Below are 16,492 nucleotides of genomic sequence, written 5' to 3'. Positions count from 1 at the left end.
GATTCATAATCATGTGGTTCCAAAAGCCCATTAGTATGGAGTTTCTTCACGCGCTTTACATCGATATGACCCAAACGGCAGTGCCACAAATAAGTTGCACTATCATTATCAACTATGCATCTTTTGGCTTCAACATTATGAATATGTGTGTCACTACTATCGAGATTTAATAAGAATAGACCACTCTTCAAGGGTGCATGACCATAAAAGATATTACTCATACAAATAGAACAACCATTATTCTCTGATTTAAATGAATAACCGTCTCGCATCAAACAAGATCCAGATATAATGTTCATGCTCAATGCTGGCACCAAATAACAATTATTTAGGTCTAATACTAATCCCGAAGGTAGATGTAGAGGTAGCGTGCCGACTGCGATCACATCGACTTTGGAACCATTTCCCACGCGCATCGTCACCTCGTCCTTAGCCAATCTTCGCTTAATCCGTAGTCCCTGTTTCGAGTTGCAAATATTAGCAACAGAACCAGTATCAAATACCCAGGTGCTACTGCGAGCATTAGTAAGGTACACATCAATAATATGTATATCATATATACCTTTGTTCACCTTGCCATCCTTCTTATCCGCCAAATACATGGGGTAGTTCCGCTTCCAGTGACCTATCTACTTGCATTAGAAGCACTCAGTTTCAGGCTTAGGTCCAAATTTGGGTTTCTTCTCCTGAGCAACAACTTGCTTGCTGTTCTTCTTGAAGTTCCCCTTCTTCTTCCCTTTGCTCTTTTTCTTGAAACTAGTGGTCTTGTTGACCATCAACACTTGATGCTCCTTCTTGATTTCTACCTCCGCAACTTTCAGCATTGCGAAGAGCTCGGGAATTGTCTTATCCATCCCTTGCATATTATAGTTCATCACGAAGCTCTTGTAGCTAGGTGGAAGTGATTGGAGAATTCTGTCAATGACGCAATCATCTGGAAGATTAACTCCCAATTGAATCAAGTGATTATTATACCCAGACATTTTGAGTATATGCTCACTGACAGAACTGTTCTCCTCCATCTTGCAGCTATAGAACTTATTGGAGACTTCATATCTCTCAATCTGGGCATTTGCTTGAAATATTAACTTCAACTCCTGGAACATCTCATATGCTCCATGACGTTCAAAACGTCGTTGAAGACCCGATTCTAAGCCGTAAAGCATGGCACATTGAACTATCGAGTAGTCATCAGTTTTGCTCTGCCAGACGTTCTTAACGTCGTCAGTTGCATCAGCAGCAGGCCTGGCACCCAGCGGTGCTTCCAGGACATAATTCTTCTATGCAGCAATGAGGATAATCCTCAAGTTACGGACCCAGTCCGTGTAATTGCTACCATCAACTTTCAACTTTGCTTTCTCAAGGAACGCGTTAAAATTCAACAGAACAACAACACATGCCATCTATCTAAAATCAAACATAAACAAGCAAGATACTATCAGGTACTAAGTTCATGATAAATTTAAGTTCAATTAATCATATTACTAAAGAACTCCCACTTAGATAGACATCCCCCTAATCCTTTAAGTGATCACGTGATCCAAATCAACTAAACCATGTCCGATCATCACGTGAGATGGAGTAGTTTCAATGGTGAACATCACTATGTTGATCATATCTACTATATGATTCACGCTCGACCTTTCGGTCTCCGTGTTCCGAGGCCATATCTGTTATATGCTAGGCTCGTCAAGTTAAACCTGAGTATTCTGCGTGTGCAACTGTTTTGCACCCGTTGTATTTGAACGTAGAGCCTATCACACCCGATCATCACGTGGTGTCTCAGCACGAAGAACTTTCGCAACGGTGCATACTCAGGGAGAACACTTTTACTATGATAATTTAGTGAGGGATCATCTTATAATGCTACCGTCAATCAAAGCAAGATAAGATGCATAAAAGATAAACATCACATGCAATCAATATAAGTGATATGATATGGCCATCATCATCTTGTGCTTGTGATCTCCATCTTCGAAGCACCATCATGATCACCATCGTCACCGGTGCGACACCTTGATCTATATCGTAGCATCATTGTCATCTCGCCAATCTTATGCTTCTACGACTATCGCTACCGCTTAGTGATAAAGTAAAGCATTACAGGGCGATTGCATTGCATACAATAAAGCGACAACCATATGGCTCTTGCCAGTTGCCGATAACTCGGCTACAAAACATGATCATCTCATACAATAAAATTTAGCATCATGTCTTGACCATATCACATCACAACATACCCTTTAAAAACAAGTTAGATGTCCTCTACTTTGTTTGTTGCAAGTTTTACGTGGCTGCTACGGGCTTAAGCAAGAACCAATCTTACCTACTCATAAAAACCACAACGATAGTTTGTCAAGTTGGTGCTGTTTTAACCTTCGCAAGGACCGGGCGTAGCTACACTCGGTTCAACTAAAGTTGGAGAAACTGACACCCGCCAGCCACCTGTGTGCAAAGCACGTCGGTAGAACCAGTCTCGCGTAAGCGTACGCGTAATGTTGGTCCGGGCCGCTTCCTCCAACAATACCGCCGAACCAAAGTATGACATGTTGGTAAGCAGTATGACTTATATCACCCACAACTCACTTGTGTTCTACTCGTGCATATAACATCAACACATAAAACTTAGGCTCGGATGCCACTGTTGGGGAACGTATTAATTTCAAAAAAATTCCTACGCACACGCAAGATCATGGTGATGTATAGCAACAAGAGGGGAGAGTGTTGTCCACGTACCCTCGTAGACCGAAGTGGAAGCGTTATGACAACGCGGTAGATGTAGTCGTACGTCTTCGCGACCCGACCGATCAAGCACCGAAACTACGGCACCTCCGAGTTCTAGCACACGTTCAGCTCGATGACGATCCCTGGACTCCGATCCAGCAAAGTGTCGGGGAAGAGTTCCATCAGCACAATGGCGTGGTGACGATCTTGATGTTCTACCGTCGCAGGGCTTCGCCTAAGCACCGCTACAATATTATCGAGGATTATGGTGGAGGGGGGCACCGCACACGGCTAAGAGAATGATCACGAAGATCAACTTGTGTGTCTAGAGGTGCCCCCCTACCCCCATATATAAAGGAGCAAGGGGGAGGGGCGGCCGGCCAGGAGGAGGCGCGCCAGGGAGGAGTCCTACTCCTACCGGGAGTAGGACTCCCTCCTTTTCATTGTCCAACTAGGAGAGGGGGAAGGAAGGGAGAGAGGGGAGGAAGGAACGGGGGCGCCGCCCCCCCTCCTTGTCCAATTCGGACTAGAGGGGGAGGGGGCGCGCGGCCTACCCTGGCCGCCCCTCCTCTTCTCCACTTTGGGCCCATGAGGCCCATTAACCCCCCGGGGGGGTTCCGATAACCCCCTGGTACTCCGGTTTTATCCGAAACTTCTCCGGAACACTTCCGGTGTCCGAATATAGCCGTCCAATATATCAATCTTTATGTCTCGGCCATTTCGAGACTCCTCGTCATGTCCGTGATCACATCCGGGACTCCGAACAAACTTTGGTATATCAAAATATATAAACTCATAATGAAACTGTCATCGTAACGTTAAGCGTGCGGACCCTACGGGTTCGAGAACAATGTAGACATGACCGAGACACGTCTCCGGTCAATAACCAATAGCGGAACCTAGATGCTCATATTGGCTCCTACATATTCTACGAAGATCTTTATCGGTCAGACCGCATAACAACATACGTTGTTCCCTTTGTCATCGGTATGTTACTTGCCCGAGATTCGATCATCGGTATCTCAATACCTAGTTCAATCTCGTTACCGGCAAGTCTCTTTACTCGTTCCGTAATACATCATCTCGCAACTAACTCATTAGTTGCAATGCTTGCAAGGCTTATGTGATGTGCATTACCGAGAGGGCCCAGAGATACCTCTCCGACAATCGGAGTGACAAATCCTAATCTCGAAATACGCAACCCAACATGTACCTTTGGAGACACCTGTAGAGCTCCTTTATAATCACCCAGTTACGTTGTGACGTTTGGTAGCACACAAAGTGTTCCTCCAGCAAACGGGAGTTGCATAATCTCATAGTCATAGGAACATGTATAGGTCATGAAGAAAGAATAGCAACATACTAAACGATCGGGTGCTAAGCTAATGGAATGGGTCATGTCAATCACATCATTCTCCTAATGATGTGATCCCGTTAATCAAATGACAACACATGTCCATGGTTATGAAACATAACCATCTTCGATTAACGAGCTACTCAAGTAGAGGCATACTAGTGACGTTTAGTTTGTCTATGTATTCACACAATTATTATGTTTCCGGTTAATACAATTCTAGCATGAATAATAAACATTTATCATGATATAAGGAAATAAATAATAACTTTATTATTGCCTCTAGAGCATATTTCCTTCAACAATATCTTAGTATAGACATAAGTTAAACAAGACTGCGTTAAGTAGGCAAGCACAAAACAACAATGATCGAAGAGGCAAGGCCTCCTGCTTGGGACCTCCTAAGTACTCCTGGTCATCGACGGTCTCCATGTAGTAGTATCCGTCGGCGGTGGCATCTGGCTCCAGGGATCCACCAACTGGTTGAAACAACAGGAAAGAAGAAAGAAAGGGAGAAAGGGGTAGCAAAGCAACCATGAGTACTCATCCAAAGTGCTCGCAAGCATGAGATCTATACTAAGTATGAATTGGTATGAAATGGAAGGTTTGTATCTGTGGACTGAACTGTAGAATGCCAGAATAGAGGGGAAGGCCTAGCCTATCTAAGACTAGCATCTTCAAGCAGCTCCAAGCATCTTGCAGCATGTAGAAGAGTAAAGAATATCAGTTTATAATTAACAGACATGTTGTAGTATCAATGCCCAGAGATCCTTCCTCGACTCCCTACGAGAAAGCAATCCTAGGGCCACATATCTCAAGTATCCATTTCTAGTTATAAAAGATCAGGATATAAGTCTGAACGCCCGTTCCCGTGGACACGACTATTAATAGGTAATCTTCCCTGCAGGGGTGCACCACGTTACCCAACACGCTTGATGACTCTGGCCGGACACACTTTTCTGGGTTAATGCCCGGCCTCGGAAGATCAACACGTCATAGCCCTACCTAGGCTCAGCAGAGAGGTCCCCGTCGGTCTACATCCTAAGCACTCCGGGGTCTGGGCCCATCGCCCGTTGCACTCCGGGTCATTACGCACAGGGTGAATACCAGCACCGCCTCAGCTGGCCAACGCGATTCAACCGTGCCGCAATGTTGAACTAGACGTGTGACAAAGCTTCGGCTGATACTACGTCGTCGAGGCCCATAACTATTCCCGCATGGTGCTTAGTGCGTAAAGGCCAGAGGCCAACTCAGAACAAATACCCAAACCTGTTAGTGCATTATTAAAAGAAGTGACGGCTGTCGGGACAAGTCCGGAACTATCACCCCCTGGGTGATACCGCTAAACAGCCAGCCACCACCATAACTCCTCGGGTACTCTTCGGGCCCGCCCGACTTTCACAAAGGCCTCAAGTAAAGTCGAGGTAACCGTGTGTCCAAATATTAAGGGGGAACCCCGAGCAATCACCCTCGGTGGATTCCACTCGATGTAATCATCAAGGTGAACGTATGAGGTACCACCCTCGAGGTTCACACTTGAGGTGTTGCATGACAGAGCCATATCGGGAATGGTGAAGGAGGAATCACCCTTGTTGACCACCATCGAAAAGCTACACTACAGAGTTATCATAAAGAGTGCGTTACGAGGTATCACCCTCGTCACTCGATAGTAACTATGCAGAGTCGTACAACTAAAGGGGGGTGAGGGCTGTGTCGGTCTCTAGTCATCGATCACGTTGATCGAGTCATTGATGATGAAGCAGGGGCAGCAAGGACAAGGTGGGGGTCACTAATGGATCACTAACCAACCTATAATAAGTAGTTTAGGGTAAGCAGGTAAGTAACAATAGCAGGTACAAAAGCAGGCTAGGCATCAAAATAGGAGCAATCAAATATAGTAGCAAAATCTAATGCAAGCATGAGAGAATGGAAGGGGCGATATCGGGATGATCAAAGGGGGGGGCTTTCCTGGAAGCTCTGCTGAAACAAAAGGAGGGTCATCGTCGACGTAGTTAATCACAGGGGCATCAACAGCGGTCTCGGGGTCTACCGGAGAGAAGAGGGGGAAGAAATAGTAAATACAAAGAACATAGATGCACTACTAAGCATGACATGACGATATGTGGTGCTAGAGGCGTTCTAACGCAATGCTACACAATACCGGCGAAGGGGGGAAACATCCGGGAAAGTTTTCCTGAAGTTTGGCATTTTCGGACAGATGAAACGGAGGGGGACGGTTGCTTGTTCGCTATGATAGGGGCATGCGCCAGATGAACAGGGGGCATATTCGGATTCGTCATATTTTTCTGAGGAACTTTCATGTATATAACTTTTTCATCCGAGTTACAGATTATTTTATATGATTTTTCAAAGATTAAATAATATTTTGAAATTCCTTTCGATTCGAAAATACAGGTTAAATGCTATGGGTACCCAGCTCTACGTACACAGAAGTGTACCAGAGGGTGACCTATGGGTCCAGGGGGTCCCAGTTGACCAGTCAACATTTGACCAGTCAACAGGGGGTGGGGCCCCGTCATCTCATTTTATTAAGTCAATTAATTTGAGGTAATCATGAGGGGTGGCTCACACATTATTTTCTAGTACTAAACTAAATTAGCACTAAATTAACGCAAATTAATCTAGTCTAATTAAACAAGGGCCGACCGCATTGGACAGTGTGGCCTAGCCGGCCACAAGCACACACGCATACAACATCCGGCGAGAATTGAGCAATAGCTAGTAGCAATAGCATTGAGGAGCAGTAGCACAACAATCTAGCGGCAGCAGCTCTAGGCAGCGGGAGCAAGCAGCAAGCAGCAGGAGTAACACGACAGCATCAGTGCGCGGCAAGCAACAACAGCACATCAGCGACAGTTAGGAGGAGCAGCAGCAGCAAAGCATCCATTAGCAGCGGCAGCGATGTTCGAGGTAGCAGCAGGCAGTAGCAGCAGTTCAGCGGCACTTAGCAGGAGCAGCAGCACGGTAGCAGAAATAGCAGCAGCGGCAAGGCGAGCAAGAAGTAGCGGCAACTGCTAGCAGCAACAACGGCAGCAGCGCATGGGTGCGGCGCCCAGGGGCGGCCGGGGTGAGGCACGGGTGGAGGTGCGCGAGCGCGTACGGGACCGCAGGGGCACGCGCAGGTGCGACCCCATCCAACGGAGCTCACGGGCGAGGCAGGTAGGGTGGTAGCGGGTGCGCGCACTAACGCGCGGCTAGGCGGCTGCGGGAGCGTGGCCATGGCACCGTGAGTGCGGCCATGCGCATGCGGGCGAGGCTGGGGGTAGCACAACGCGGGCAGAAACAACGACAATGTACGGCGGCAGGACTTCGGGAACAATGGCGATGGCGGCTACAGTGCACGACACAGTTGGGGAGAAGGGGAGTGGTTCGGGGTCTCACCCCCGTTTATAGGGGATCGGGGTCGGCGAGGCTCGACGGAGCCGTCGAGGGAGGATGCCGGGGACGGGGTCGGCGTCGCAGGGGCGTCCGGCTCGAGCTGGTAGCAACGAACGACGTGGTCGACGATGGGGAAGCAGGCGGGCAAGGTCCTAGGGAGCGGGGGTGACGGCGACCATGGCGACGACGGGGCATGGCCGAAGTGGATCTAGAGTGGAAGGGCGAGGGGCGCGTGAGTGAGGGAGAGGGGATTAGGGTTCAGGGACGGGAGGGGGTTGGCCCTATTTGTAGGCGGGGGTTCGCCGGTGGATGGCCGCCACGACGTCGATCGGTGCCGTGGCGGGCATCGACCATGCAAAAATGCTAGACTCATGGACCTTTACAGGGCAATTACGGGGCCTTTCCAACTAACTAAACCAGCCACCCCCCTGATTTTCAGGAGGGTGAGGGGCCAATTTTGCCAAATGACCAATCACAAACTTCCAAGTGGATCCATCCCGTAAAAACCCCGTAATCACCCCGTGCATGTAGCATTGCCGATCCCCCCTGTGAACAGGGAGGGGGAGGCACGGCGCTGGTGGGCTGGCCAGTGGCCAGTTGGCCCAAGGCCCAGAGGGGGAGGGGTCTTCTCTTTTTGCTTTTATTTTGTTTTTAACTTTTCTGTTTTATTTACATTATTTTATTTTTCACATTATCCTAGTTTATTAAAATATAAAAGTAGCACCTAAATTAGTGTTTTAGTTTAACCCTCTGCCACGAAAAGTTCTACTCCCAAATAAAATAGTTTGCTAATTTATAATTTAGAAAAGGCATTTAATTAATTATTAATGTCACTGTTTTAATTATTTTAAGGCATTTAAACCTTTTATAAAAATATGGCTTCTTCACCAACAATATTTATGAATTATTTGCCACAGTTCGCACATTTTAGTTTTAACATCTGAGAAATTTTATTTTTGACTTAAGTTTTAAATTTGAATTTGAACCGTTTTCGAATCAACGAGAGTTTAACAACAGTAATCGTGGTGACGTGGCATCATTAGCAGATGATTACTATAGCTTAATTATCCGGGTGTTACAAATGGTCTCGTGGAGATCCATATGATGTAACTCTTTCTTGCGGTGTGTTTGTTCAGATCCGATGAACTTTTAGTTTATGATCAGATCTATGTTTTTATCCATGAAAGTTATCTGAGTCTTCTTTGATCTCTTATATGCATGATTTCTTATAGCCTCATATTTCTTCTCTGATATTTGGATTTTGTTTGGCCAACTTGATCTATTTATCTTGCAATGGGAAGAGGTGCTTTGTGATGGCTTCGATCTTACGGTGCTTGATCCCAGTGACAGAAGGGAAACCGACACGTATGTATCGTTGCTATTAAGGATAACAAGATGGAGTCTATTTCTACATAAATAGATCTTTTCTACATCATGTCATCGTTCTTATTGCATTACTCCATTTTTCCATGAACTTAATACACTAGATGCATGCTGGATAGCGGTCGATGTGTGGAGTAATAGTAGTAGATGCAGGCATGAGTCGGTCTACTAATCTTGGACGTGATGCCTATATAATGATCATTACCTGGATATCGTCATGATTATTTGAAGTTCTATCAATTGCCCAATAGTAATTTGTTTACCCATCGTTTGCTATTTTTCTCGAGAGAAGCCACTAGTAAAATCTACGACCCCGGGTCTCTTATTTATTATATTTGCCTTCGCGATCTATTTTTATTTGATTTTATTTTTCAGATCTATTAATCCAAAAATACAAAAATACCTTGCTGCAATTTTATCTATTTATTTTATCTCGCGTTCCTGCGAGATCTATTTATCCAATCTACTACAATTTTATCTACCTTTTTACTCGTGAGGGATTGAGAACCCCTCTCTTACGTCGGGTTGCAAGTATTTGTTCTTTTTGTGCAGGAGCTGTTTATGTGGTGTTGCATGGTTCTCCTACTGGTTCGATAACCTTGGTGTCATCACTGAGGGAAATACCCACTGTTGCTGTGCTGCATCATCCCTTCCTCTGTGAGGAAATACCGATGTAGTTCAAGCCAATACCACTTGGTTAGTAGCATATCCACTAGATTTAGTAATTGGACACTTGAATAATTATCAACTATAATTGTCAAACGAATAAAAATGAGTATGTTGCCTAGCGGTGGGAGCTTGGTTGTTCCGCTTCTCTCACCAGGTTTCCGTTCCAAGATTGACACAAGTATATGTTTGGTTGTATATGGTGTGCCTCTACATCTAATGAGACACGGTGTCTCTTATAATGTCTTTGATTGTGTGCAGCGTGCACACATATATATGGTGGTTGTGTGTTTTATCATGTAGACATATCAATGAAGACCACCTCTGGAAATTCACATGGATTTCATTTAAAGATAGGTTGTTTCAAAGTCTTTAATTCCATACAATACCACTTAGTAATTGGATTTGTGATCAACAACATATATAACAACGCAACTGGTTTGCGGAGGCCGAGGGACTGACTATAGAATGCGGGTACAAATAATAAACAAAGACAAGCTTTAAGTTTTCGTGGGCCACCACCAACTACCTATAAATTGGAACGCCGATGAGCATCCCTTCATAGTCATGAGAAGGAAGTGAAGCATAAGAAAGGCAAAATATAGTTGAATAATAAAGATATATACCAGGGTCCATTATTAAGTTGAACTTATTATGATTAGAATGATGGTGGTCCGGCCTTCTCGGAGTGAGAGGGATCAGGATTCTACATTTTCTTTGTGAGTATAATTAACTATCATTCTTCGATTCAATAGTTATCCCAGGAATATCATGGCAACTTCCCCTTGTATCACAGATGATTACAACTGTTTTCATCTTGGCTTCACCCGCCGATACTTCTAGTGCAAAATCCGATAATACGATTTTGCATGCTTTCTGATGTCTGATCAGTACCAAGTCATGGTTAGATGATCTACCATATGTAATTTGTTGCACGAAAGATCAAAGAACGGTAATAGTAATAATAACATAAGTCATTTGCCTTTTTTGGGTTAGTTATTAACCTTGTGATGCTTCTCTCGACCCTTTCGTCTTTAGCTCCCCAAGCGGTTGCAGCAGCCACCACCCCAGCAAGGTAGTAGCAAGGTTGGACGCAGTGAGAATGGAAGAATCACTTGTTATGATCATTGCACTCGAGCACATTGCCTTGCTAGAGGAAAATGAGGTAGCCAAATCAGTGCATAAAAGATAATACATGTGATGCGAGACAAACAATAAAAGATGAGATATCACACCATCAATAAAGCACAACCATTCATCCAAGCCATCGATCTGATAGGAAAGAAAGAAACTAGTGTGACATTGTACACAAGTTATTTTTCTTTAACTCATGTACAATGTATATTCAAATATTGTACCCCCTCCATTCCAAAATAATTGTAGTTTTAGGATTTTCAAGAATAAAGATTTGTGAAGTTTGACAAATCCTGAAAGTTCAATTCAAGAGAACCGAAAATGTTAATGCTTCTGCTCCCAAATATTGAACGAAGCGCCAAATAAGCCTCTGATCACCCGAAACCGCGCGAGACTAATGTTTGGTGGTAGGAAATTACTTTCCTGACGCTGGCCCGTGTAGCCTATCGGCCCGATGTCCAAAGGTCTATACCGGGATAGGTTTGTAACTTCACCAAGACGCGAGTCTCAACCGCCTCCGAGAAGCATTCATACTTCGTGGGTGCTTAAACACCCATGCGCTCGGCCGAAATCTATCCTGCCCACCATTTGGGACACCTGAGATTACTGTCCTACCCCAACCCGCAATATGTCCAAAATTTTAGATGGGGGCAAAGTTTGTAACTTTCCCCAAATTTCAAACAAGCGCGTTCCAAACCGAAACATTGTTCCCCCTTAGTTCCCCTCCCTCCTTTCCCCATTCATACTCCGTGGGCACCAAAACGCCCTCTCCACCAGCCGTGAAACCCCAGCCTCCTCCGTCCGCCATCCCATCATGCCAAATCCACCGCCGCCCTCCTCCATCACGCCGGAGTCGGTACCCCGACATCATCATCCAACGCAACCGCAGTCGCAATGCCCTCAAAGACTTAGCAGCTGAAGCCGAGGCAGAGCTGCCTCCACGACGCTGACGCCGACATGCGCTGTACCAGAACCACTTCGAACACACCATCCTGCGCCTCACCGCTGCTGCTCCACTATCGCAACTATCCACTGCACCGGAGCTGTTCCCACTACACCGTCATTCGCCCCCTCGAATCTGGTTCCCCGCCACCGACAGACGGCCACTGCACTACACTCAAAAACTTGGCCATGGGTTTGTCCAAGGCTCCACCGTCCTCCACAACTTCTCGTTTCCAGCGAACCACAAGAAGATCGTTGGAAAAACAGAAGGAGGACACAACACTGCCAGCAGAAAGAAGTACTCATCTTCCCTTATTCGTGCAAATCTTACGTCTCTTCTCACACCGTATTCATACCACGAAAGAAACTAGTTGAGTGCTTCTTACTGCATCTTCTTCATGATACTAAATGCACAAGGTTTCCTCCCATTTACTATTTCACCTTTGCTAGAGGTCAGTAGCCCGCCTGGATTTCAATTCAGGGTCAGTCGAATTGCAATTAAAAGAAGCAGCACCCGCTTAGGTGTGCGGAGCACCTAGTCCGCCTATTCGCCGAGAAGCGGCGCATCGGTGTATATCATAGGGTGGGGCGCAGGAGCTGCTTGCGCCCGATCTGGAGGTCGGTGGGGCTTGAAGGGATGGCCAGGGGCGGTGCCAAGCACGGCGGTGCGGTGAGGTTGAGGGGAGGGCGGAGGCAGGGGACTGGGCCGGTGGTCGCTACCGTTTTGAGGAAGATCATAACACTGATTGGCTGGAGGTAGATGAAGGCGATCTGCCCATTCTTTGTACATCGGATGGTGCAGAAAAAATGGACTGACCTATTTGTTTTCATTCGACTGTTATTTTCATAGGACCACACCTTGTGGTGTGCTGGAGGAGCATATGCATTTCCCATCCATCCATGTGCTCATATTTCAAAATCCTAGAATCTACTCCCTCCGTTCCTAAATATAAGTCTTTCTAAATATTCCACTATGGACTACATACGGAGCAAAATGAGTGAATCTACACTCTAAAATGCATCTACATACATTCGTATATGGTTCATAACGAAATCTCTACAAAGACTTATATTTAGGAACGGAGGGATTAGTAATTTCGTGTGCCATGCATGTTGTAGAGCTATCATACGTCTCCCGTCATTTATTTCTCACCGACCTGCTATCTGCTACCTTTACATTGTACTACTTGTGCACACACTTCACCCATACTCACACTATTGTTTTTTATGCATGGGTATTTCAGACTCTAACGCAGTGTTGATGAATACAAAAAAAGAAAAGATAGAAGTCGCTCCAGTGTAATTCGAAGATAAGCACTAAGCGTTTCAACGCTCTAAAGGGCGCAATGTCAGTAGATGGAGACAGTAAACATAGCTCTGCAGTTGGTGATCTCAATTGCCACACACAACCATCCCATGTGCTTGCTTTAACTTTGCGCTATCAAATGTGGTTGCATGTTGCATATGGTGTCTAGCTTGTATTGCTTCCAATTTGGTTAAATTGCAATCTGCTTACTTTACACGTTATACCTTTGATAATGACATGCATTCCTGTTTTTGATACACACTACATATGTCTATTAACCATGTTCGTACATCAAATTAATGCTCTTTTGTATCCCTCATCAATCACTTATGATGAGACAGTCACCCCAGTGGGTTAATGTGAGATGCGCTACTCGTTTAAAGAGTGCAGTTCATCCTCCCCACATGATTCTCAAGAAACAATAAGGCTAAATGAAGATAGTCAACGTAGCTCTCTAGTTGATAACCACAATTCCCCCACACCACCATCGCAGGTGCTTGCTCTTAGTTGGCAGTGTGATATGTGGTTGCATGTTGCATATAGTGTCTACCTTGTAATGCTTCTAATTAGGGTAAATTGCATCTGCTTAGTTAACACATTATACCTGTGAATATGACATGCCTTCCTGTTTTTGGTACATACTACGTCTTTCTATTAACCATGTTCTTACATCAAACTACTTTTCTTGTGTATCCCTCATCAATTACTTCTGAAGAGACACCTTCAAGTTGAAAGCGTAATATTGGTTGCATCTTGCATATCATTTCAAACATGTATTGCCTCTAATTTGTTGAAGTGCCACTTATGATGAGACACATCCAACTTGGTAGAGTGATTTTGGTTGGATCTTTCATATGGTGTCTAGATTGCATTGCTTCCAATTTGTTGAAATGCCTTCTGCTTAGCGTTTTTGTACATATTCCATCCTCCTACAATATGGTTGCCATACATAAAAATTGTGTTTGTCAGTATCATGCATCAACGAATTTGGAAGTGCGGATTTCATTCCTTTTTCTTGTGTGTTTACTTGACAAGGCAAAATCTAAAAGGACGAAGGCATGGAATGATGGTGGTCCACTGGAGCAACCGAAACAGATGATCTTTGCAGATTCTCCTGCTACTCCTACTGCAGTGCAAGTTCCAAATCTCATCTCCCCTACTCCACAACCCCAGGTGCTTGCTCTAACATGGCAGTGTGATATCTGGTTGCATGTTGCATATGGTGCCTAGCTTGTATTGCTCCTAATTTATTAAATTGCATCTCCTTAGCTTACACATTATACATGTGAATATGACAAGCCTTCCTGTTTTTGGTACATACTACATCTGCCTATCACACCATGTTCTTACATCAAACTACTGTTCTTGTGTATCCTACATCTATCGCTTATGATGAGATAGTCACGCCCGTGGGTTAGTATGAGACGTGCTACTCTTATAAAGAGTGTAGTTTCATCCTCTCCACATGATTCTAAAGAAATAGCAAGCCTAAATGAAGATATTGAACATAGCTCTGTACTTGAAGACCGCAGTTCCCCTACACCACCATCGCAGGTGCTTTCTCTAACTTTGCAGTGTGATATGTGGTTGCATGTTGCATACGGTGTCTAGCTTGCAATGCTTCTAATTAGGGTAAATTGCATCTGCTTAGTTTACACATTATACCTGTGAATATGACATGGCTTCCTATTTTTGGTACACACTACATCTATGTGTTAACCATGTTCTTACATGAAACTACCTCTCTTATGTATCCTGCATCAATCACTTACAACGAGACACCTTTATTTGTTGCATATTGCATATTTTTTCTAGCCTGTTGCTATGTATTGCTTCTAATTTGGTCAAATACATTTGTTAGGCCACCCTTTTAATTTGGCAGAGTGATATTGGTTTCATCTTTCATATGGTTTCTAGCTTGCATTGCCTCTAACTAGTTCAAACACCATGTTCTTAGTTTACACTTTATACATCCACTACTGCAGGATGCTGCTAACGCGATACTACGATCAGAGACCCTTCAACGAAACTGTGTGTGATGCCATAATCGCAAACGGTGGTGTAAAAAACAGTCAAAAGGTGCAAAACGTTTGTGATGGAGGATGCATCAAACACGGTTCAGAGTTTAGTTGCATGTGCGATGCAGGGCATATGGTTCAGCTCAATCAACCATTTGCGATGAGGAGGGACAAAAGAAACGGGCAGACAGATGAAGGTGTGTGCGATGTACAACAAATGGTCCATTCGGATGAACTATGTGTGTTGAGACATGGGAACAGAAATGGTTCAACTTAACAAGATGTGTGTGATACGCGACAAACAGGTCTGTAATCAGAAATGTGTGTGAAGACCGATAATAAGACAGACGATTACTTCTAATAAGACGTATGTGCTATGCTCTGTCTACACAACATCTATTGGCCATTGGGAGACGGGCGGTCATCCGGATACGCCATAAGGACACGAAGTGGCATCCTATATCAGCAAGGACTAGCTGTTCCACCAGTAGCTCATGTAAGAGAACTCTCAAGTTAAGTGTGCTCAGGCTGGAGCAGCCATCAGATGGGTGACTGGATGGGAAGCTGTAGTTAAATTAACCTCGAGGTCCTTGTTTTTTATTTTTATTATTTTTACTTTTTAACACATGTTAAAGAAGGTCTACCACATTACTTTTTGACAATGTATGATATGTGGCATACAGTTGATCCATCCGACCTGTTTGTGATGGAATAAGCCGTGTGTGTTGTGGGCAAATGCTTGCTAGTATTCAACCGTCTGCGATTGATGAATTCATCACCGATGGGTTCCCTGGTGTAGTCTGTGTTCATCTGATCATCATCTACTTCTTTTGCTAGCTCGATGTTCCTTCTATGCTAAGTTTCCATTAATTGATGGTGTTTTATGAACACGCCACCGTTTCCCACCATTTCCTCACATGTTTCCCACCACCCTACGATATTGCGCATAAACCTAGGCGGCGCGCGATGCACGGAGGCCACAAGCGCAGCCTGTAGCATATCCACCTTTTCCAAGCATGCCAACCCACCAAAGCGCCGCCTCTGCCATCAACCTCGCCGACGAGGAAAACGAGCAGGCGCCATGGCCCGTCGAGGCCGAGGCGCTCCCTGGCAACGCGATGGACGACGTCGTGATGCGCGTCATCGCCAGGGTTGAGCAGACCATTGGCGCATGGTGCTGGAGCGTCGTGGAACAAGATAGGCATGTTAGCCCCGACAGGCTGCAGCTCACCGCACAACATGATCGATGGCGCGCCGCAGAGCAAGCTAGGCGCGTCTGTGCCGATAGGCTATGGCTCGCCGCACGACGAGACCATTGGAGCACTGCAGAGGGAGAGGCACGGCGTGCCGCATAGCAAGAGCGGATCCATCGGCGCTTGCCTGCTGTCGTCATGGCGTCACAACTGGGTACACGTCCCGTCAGTACCCCCATTCCTCCCCAGGAGTGGGCAGAGGACCTCACCGCCGTACTTGCACCAGAGGCCGGCCACGCCGTACTTGCACCGGACTCCCACCGCGCCGTTCGCATGGTGCCGCCGTTCGCCTTGTCCGCGGCCCGCTGGATGC

This window comes from Triticum dicoccoides, chromosome 6A (assembly GCF_002162155.2).
Source record: "Triticum dicoccoides isolate Atlit2015 ecotype Zavitan chromosome 6A, WEW_v2.0, whole genome shotgun sequence".
NCBI classification, from domain to species: domain Eukaryota; kingdom Viridiplantae; phylum Streptophyta; class Magnoliopsida; order Poales; family Poaceae; genus Triticum; species Triticum dicoccoides.
This window is presented reverse-complemented; position numbering follows the sequence as displayed.